Consider the following 8152-nt stretch of genomic DNA (forward strand, 5'->3'; position numbering starts at 1 on the left):
TAGGTGTTATCATTTGATCATCTCCCTATATATATATATATATATATATATATATATATATATATAGAGAGAGAGAGAGAGAGAGAGAGAGAGAGAGGTGTTTAAAGTAATTATTGTGTTATTGTATGCATAAATGTGGACCAATCATTTGAAAAACCTAGATATGGGTAAAATTGTAATCTTAGCTTTTAATTAATTTTGGTAATTAATTATTCAAATCATAAACCCTTTAATTTAGGCAAAATCGTTTACATTTACCACTTTAAAACCCTAGACAGAAAACATCAACCTTTAACGATCAAGCAGCTCTCGGCTGCTTCTCTCCCGGTTCCGGCATAGTGTGTGAAGGGAAGAGAGGTGGGTGGTTCAATCGACGGGATGAAGAGACGGCAGTTGGTTCGAAGGAAGCAGTATCGATCGGTGCCCTACCCCTCTAATCAGCCGAAGACGCTGACGGTAAGGGAAACGAAGGAATAGGGCATGCCGACGGAGCTTTTGTGATAGTTGGGAAATCGCGAGGAGGTACGGAGGGAAGAAGCATCGGGATAGCACCGATCCAGGGGGCGTTCGATTGTTGTGTTTGACGGAAGAAGAAAAGACGAGAAAGAGAGGGGCATACGCCCTTCTTCGGTGACTCTCTTATCGATCGGTGCCCTACACCACTGTGTATTCCATTACAACAAAATCGATTAGGACAAGCAAAATCAGCGGCGGCAGTAGGCGGCTCTACCACTTCTTCCTTTTTTTTTCTGGTGAGGTGAGAACGAGAGACAAGGAGGTCGATGGGTACAAGTTTCTTTCTTCTTCTTCTTCTTATTTTGACTGATTTACTGTAAACCAATGAAGTTTAATCTTCAAATGGGTTTTTTTAATTTGATTTGATTTCAATATATAAAATGGATGTTTGGGTTGATTGTTTGACAGAAATCAAAGAAATTTTGGATGTGTTTAGGTTTATTGTCTAATTCTTTCAAGGTGTAATATTTTTGGTGAATTGGGAATTTGTTCTGATTGTTTAACTTTTACAGGAAATTGAAAGTTGTTTTGATGCGCACCAAGCGCTCGCTAAAATGCTTCAACTGAATGGTATTTCTTCTTTTATAGTATTCTATCAAAAAATAATGTTTTTTATGATAATCATGAACATATTCTGTTAGAATGCCCCGAATTAATATAATTATTGGTAAATGAATTCTAATTCTATCAGAATGGAATCACGAATTCCAATTATGTTGGAATGAAATATGAATATTTTCTCACTAAATTATTCATTGGATTTGTTTCCACAGAAGCTAATGCTTGAAGAACGGATCACGAAATTTGAACGACGCCTCTTAGCAACATTATTCTTTTAGAATGTATTAGTGTCTTTGTTAGATTTTGATGTTTTTTTCCCGATTTGAAAGTTTTTAGTTTTATTCGTTAACAATAAATGTAATTCCTAGCAATTGTTACATGTATTCTATAAGAAATAATGTAATTTTTGTTTTAATTCTTCAATTGCTGGTTCGAGAATTTGTTATTCTACAATAAATTTTTAAAGTCATGATCAAGAAATATGTTCAAGAATATTTTTATTATTTTATGGTTCTAGAATATTTTTATTTTTGAACATAATCAAACACATTCTGTCAGAATGTCCGAATTAAAAACATTATAATTCGTAAAATCGGACTTTTAAAATTAGTAGAATCTATGATCCCTTAAAATATGCAAATTTCCTTTATTAAATCTATATTAATTGACTAAAATACTCTTCTAGTTAAATTTGATGGTATTTATCAATTATATTTAATTCAATAATATGTATTAATCACTTTCTTAAAATAAGTAAAATGATTGGCCCACATTTATGCATACAATAACACAATAATAACTTTGAATATAATAACCTAAGCCTATATATATATATATATATATATATATATATATATATATATATATATATGCATTGTGTACATGTACGATCAGCGTGTAGTACTTGTCAATCAGGTATCTTTTTCTTTGCTGATATAATCCTTATTCCTCTCTATTTATAGTCTTGTTAATCTGTTCTTTTGTCTATGATATGAATCGATCCATTTTACTATATTTTGTTTGAAGAAAAGCTGGTTTATTTAGCTGATAGGTATCTATGGTTTTGTTTTCAGGACTCATTCTATCATAATTTGACTTCTATAAGAACTTACAAGGGTCCATGAGTACAACTTTGATCATCCTGGCAAGTTTTGTTATTTTAACTTGCTATTTTTTTTGATAATTTTTTTTGTTTCTAATCTGGTTTTGTTTTCTTGTTTCTTTTTGTACTTTTCCAGATGCTTTTGATAATGAGAAGTTACTCTCAGTTGTGGAGATGTTGAAGCAGTGGATATTCCAAAATATGACTTCAGAAGTTACAAGAACATCTCTCGAAGGGTTAGTTAGTTCATTTAACATACACATTTCAAAATGTGATTTTTGTAGCTTTTTGAGCATTTGATTGTATCTTTTATTGAACGTATGGCAGGTGAATCCTTCAGTTGTGACAATTTTGGAAGGCATACTGTTTTTTCATGATCCTCATGTACGTGATTTGATGAACATGAAGATCTTTGTTGATATAGGTTCTATATATATAACATCAGCCCAATGCTCAATGCTTTAATGTATTTATCTTTTTTTACTTAATTGTTATTTTCAGTGCAGATGCTGATGTACGCTTGGCAAGAAGAATTAGGCGTGACACAGGTGAAAAGGGAAGAAATATTGGTATGGTTCTTGATCAGGTCAGTTCAAGATCCAAAATTTATATATCTCTACATGAAAATTTATAGTTTCTTTTAGGAACTTTAAAGTGTTTATTTAACTTATATTAATGCAGTACTCAAAGTTCGTGAAGACTGCATTTGATGACTTTATACTTCCAACAAAAAAGTATGCTGACATCATCATACCTCGTGGAGGAGACAATCATGTAGCTATTGATTTAATTGTCCAACATATTCGGACAAAACTTTGACAACATGATTTTTGTAAAATATATCCTAATTTATATGTCATTCACTCAACTTTTCAGGTACCATTTTCTTAAAAAATATATATAATATAACCTTATTTGCATCTTTTTGTTTTCTTCATTGTTATATCTCTATATATTTTTTTTGTTGTGATGCAGATACGTGGCATGCATACACTGATACGTGATGCTCAAACAACAAAACATGATTTTGTGTTTTATTTATATCGTTTGATCCGTTTGGTGAGTTGTATTTTTCAGGGCTAGAAATGTCATTTTGTATGATTATTTGGAAATAACTTTACTCCATTTAATTAGGTGGTGGAGCATGGTTTGGGACATTTACCATTTCCAGAAAAGCAGGTGATAACTCCAACCGGTAAGCCTTTTCTTAATTTTACCATGCAACCTTGAGTTTATTCCCTAAATTTTTATTATCATTAAGTTGATGATTTGTGTAAAAAAAATGCAGGATCTGTATACACAGGTGTAGATTTTTGTAAGAGATTATGTGGTGTTTCTGTTATGTTATTAGAAGGTATTTGTCTTATCTTCAAAACCATAATCATTTCAGATCATATTGTATTTATGAATTATGAGTTTTGGATTGTTTTGCAGTGGTGACAGTATGGAAAATGCAGTGAGAGCATGTTGTAAAGGTATCAAGATCGAAAAGATTCTTATTCATAGAGAAGGTGACAATGGACAACAGGTTTGTTAGAATAGACTAATAGAGAGAGTGAAGTAAGGTTACTATTTAAATTTGTATAATAATTTGAAACAACACCACATTTTTTATTATTATTATGCAGTTAATATATGAAAACTGCCACAAGACATATGTGATAGGCACGTGTTGTTGTTGGATCCTATATACTAGGAACAGGTTAGCTTTGTACTTTTTTTCTCATTTGTTGGAATGCTTTGTGGTAATTGGAAGTAATTTGTTGTGTTGACAGGTAATTCAGCTGTTCAGACAATTTCTTTGCTTTTAAAGAAAGGTGTACCAGAGGCCAACATCATATTCCTCAATTTGGAAGTGTTTTTGTATTTTAATGGTATGTTATGTTATGTTTATATTATTCTGCAAATATCCCTTTTGGATTTGTTTTAAATGGTATATATAAAAAAACCTGTGGAAAATATTAAAACGAAGGCTATAGAGACGACATGTCGTCTGTATAGCTTTATAACTGTAAAAACGATTTTCCCATTCCAGACGACATGTCGTCTGTATTGATCAACTTTTCCAGACGATAAGTCGTCTCTATAGGGTCACACTTTTACCGACGACAAGTCGTCGGTATAGTGTAACATCTTGTTTCGGGCCTTCAGTGGTCAGGGTTCGTGGGCTGCAACCCGGACATGAGGAAGTCTCGGGGTTGCGACGAGTTTCTAAAAGTGTAAGACATCTCGTCACCTTTCTGTGAGTATGAGGTTCTTTGGAAACGGAGTCATAACGAGGAAACGTTGGAAGTTTGAAGTGTTGGCAGGATAAGTCCCTCAATTTGAGAAAGGTGGTAGCTGAGTACGCTGGGCGTACGTGTGTGTACGCTTAGCGTACTCATATGCGTGGTTTTAAAGCGGAGCCACCTAGTATGCTGGGCGTACCAGTGGGTACGCTGGGCGTACTAGGCACAGAGTGAAAACCCTAATTTTGGGTGTGTCCCTATATAAGGAATGGGATGGACTCATTCCTGGCCACCACCCTCAGATTTCAAACCCTCCTAAACCCTAAACCTTCATTCATGGAGTTTGTGGATGCATTTGAGAGCCTTTGAGTGTTTTAAGTGTTCTTGTGAGATTTTGGAGTGGAGAAGGAGCATGGAAGAGAATAGAGTTGGAGTCCAGACTTTGGATCTGAGCTTTTTTGTGGATGGAGCATCATTTGAAGGTATAAAGCTCAAAGCTTTCCCATCCTTTTGATTTTTGCATGTTATGGTCCATTTTAGGGTTTTTGGTCCCAAAGCTTGAAGCTTTATGAGTTGTTGCACTCCAGGGCCTAATGTTTGTCCTTTAGAGTATTTCTAGTGGAGAGGATCCATAAAAATGAGGTCTTGGACGTTGGTATCAAGCCATGCATGAGTTATGAGCGTTTTGAGATAAGAGAGTGGGTTTTTTGTGTGTTTGTGACCATATCAGCCATGCAAAGGCTTAAAGTCACTGACTTTATGGAGTAAGAGCTATTAGGGAGTCCAGATCTGAGAAATTAGCTAAGGTCTTAACGGGTTAAGACCAAGAGAATGGATTAAGCAAAACTGGGCGTACGCCCAACGTAATTCCAGTACGCCCCTCGTACTGGGTTGGTGTCCCCGATCAGATTCGTGCATGCTAGTGTACGCTGAGCGTACCAATGGAGGTACGCCCCTCGTAACCTCTCTGTGAGCTTGGGTTGAATTTATTATTGGGCCTTAAGGGTTGGGCCTGGATATTTGGGCTTGTGTATTAGTGACTTTGAGCAGAGAAATATTATATTGTGCTTTGGGCCCTTGAGTTGGGCTTGCCATTTAGATTGATAATTGAGCCTTAGGAGAGCCCATTTATTATTGGGCCTTGGTGGGCCCAATGGGCTTTAGGGTATTAATGGTCTACCCTTAGACCTAATGAGTGAGAGTTTGGACTTAGTTCCTAATTGGGTTAATTGTGGGTTTGGCTCAGAGTTAGAGGCCGGTGCGCAGCAGCAGCATTTTTAGGAGGGCTGTTCTTCATCTGAGGTGAGTCTTCTCACTATACTTACCATGAGTGGTGTCCTTGTGTGACTGAGATGTTTTATGTGCTTATTTGTATGTCATGATATTCTGCATTATGTCTCTGTGATTTGTGATTTATGCTGAGTATTGTATTTATGAGCTTATCACTACAAGAATAAACATCTATAGTTACAAAACCTATAGGGACGGCATATTGTCGCTATAGAGTTGACCTAGAATTTTTGACTTTGTAAGCTAAAGTGACGACAAATCGTCTCCAGTGTTAAAGCGGGAATGAAAAAAAGTTGGCGGGATTCCAAAAACCTATAGAGACGACATATTGTCCCAAAAATAAATTAAATTAAATATATATACATATTTTTTAATTTGTTTAAATAGAAATTGAGGGCGACGTCATTTTGCTTGAGGCAATAGGGACGACAAGTCATCCCTATAGGGTTTTATGCTCTCTGAAATTGGAAGAATCTCCCTTTCTCATTAATTGATCGATGCTCCTCTTTTGGCTGACGCTCTCTCAGGAGACAATTTGCTTCTCGACGGGCAGCACAGTGACAACCAGGTAACCGTCAGCCTCCACAATGAACACCATCTTCGCTACAACGTTGGTCCAATGTTTCCTTCTCTCGATCGCAACGCCCTCTTCACATTTCTCTCTCTTTCGATCACAAGTTATCTTCTTTTTGACTACCTCAGAGAAGACCAGTTTCATTGTCGGCCTCTACCCCTTCGCTTCCGGCGATCTCCTAGTTCCTTCTATTGCTTCCAGCGACCTTATTCCCCTGAGATTGCAGTTCTCTCTCCACCTCCCATTTTCTTCAATAGGTCTGTCTTCTGATTTTGTGATGTATAATTATGTGATTTTGTGAGGCAATAGGGACGACAAGTCGTCCCTATAGGGTTTTATGCTCTCTGAAATTGGAAGAATCTCCTTTTCTCATTAATTGATCGATGCTCCTCTTTTGGCTGACACTCTCTCAGGAGACAATTTGCTTCTCGACGGGTAGCACAGTGACAACCAGGTAACCGTCGGCCTCCACAATGAACACCATCTTCGCTACAACGTTGGTCCAGTGTTTCTTTCTCTCGATCGCAACGCCCTCTTCACATTTCTCTCTCTTTCGATCACAAGTTATCTTCTTTTTGACTACCTCAGAGAAGACCAGTTTCATTGTCGGCCTCTACCCCTTCGCTTCCGGCGACCTCCTGGTTCCTTCTATTGCTTCCGGCGACCTCATTCCCCTGAGATTGCAGTTCTCTCTCCACCTCCCATTTTCTTCAGTAGGTTTATCTTCTGATTTTGTGATGTATAATTGTGTGTTTTTGTTAATATTTTGTCTGGATATGTTTGAAACTTTATGGAACTATAGGAATCTGTTTAGGGTTATGTTTAAGGTTACTAATTTGTGATGTGAACGTTTGTTTTTGTATGATTTTGTTAAAAAAATAATGCTTTAACTGTAGCCTTTGAACGCTACAATGCATACTTGAACTCTTTTGGAGCAAATGAGAGGTATATGCGGAAAAAATTTGAGAACGAGCTGAGAATGAAACTTATTCATCTCAAAATTTGATGCAGTGATCTTGGTGGTAATTGGGGAAGGGTATTGCATCTCTCTATCTCTCTCTATTTTTCTCTCTAACAAAACATTATTGTAGTATTTGGTATGATGGAATAAGGGATGGAATGGAATGGTTCGTTCCCATTCCATTGGGAAATTGTTATTGAAACTATGCTATTATGTAATTGCAGGTGATAGTTCTGGGAACTTTTGGACTTTCTGGTTCATACATCGAGCACAGAGCATAAATCTGGTTCATAACTCACCTTTTTATCCTTACTATTATTGTTTCTACAAATGTTGTTTTGGTTGGATTTTGTTATCTGCTCATCAACTAAATAATAATGGAAGAATCATTGTGTTAGAACTAGTTTTATTTATTTATTTATTATTGAACTTATTGTTTAGTTATTTTGTGAAAGAAAAATAACAGCACTGGTAATCAATTAATCCTGTAGAAATCTTCTTGGAGAAGATTTGACCTCATTAAACACTAAGGAGCTGGAGCAACTTGAGCACCAACTGGAGATGTCTTTGAGCAAGATCAGATCAACGAAGGTACAAACTTAGGCTATCCTAGTCGTTCTTTTTTCATTAAAGTCACATATTTATAGGAATCCGTCGGTAAGGAGTTAGGGTAAAATATACATGGTTGGTGGGAGAAATAACAAATAAAGTAGTCATTCATTTATTTGTGTTTGATTTAATGGTATTGTTCTTTGTCAAGTAGCTGACACACAAACATATGTATGCTATATTTTTCTCTTTCCTAGAGTACATTGGGTGTTTCCCCTAGAGTACATTGCCTTTTCAGAATCGAGGTGGGATTTTATGCTGCTATGATGCTAATTTCACTGTTGTGTTCTTTATTGATTCCTAATTTCTTG

General features: G+C 36.1%; 1 pseudogene; it reads left to right on the forward strand.

Annotated features, from left to right (window-relative positions):
* The first annotated feature begins 1959 nt into the window (after positions 1-1959).
* LOC145138909 (uridine kinase-like protein 3) lies at positions 1960-7513 on the forward strand (annotated as a pseudogene).
* Positions 7514-8152: the final 639 nt, after the last annotated feature.

The sequence above is a fragment of the Lactuca virosa genome, chromosome 9 (assembly GCF_052849685.1).
Source record: "Lactuca virosa cultivar CGN04683 chromosome 9, Lactuca_virosa_CGN04683_v6, whole genome shotgun sequence".
Classification (NCBI taxonomy): domain Eukaryota; kingdom Viridiplantae; phylum Streptophyta; class Magnoliopsida; order Asterales; family Asteraceae; genus Lactuca; species Lactuca virosa.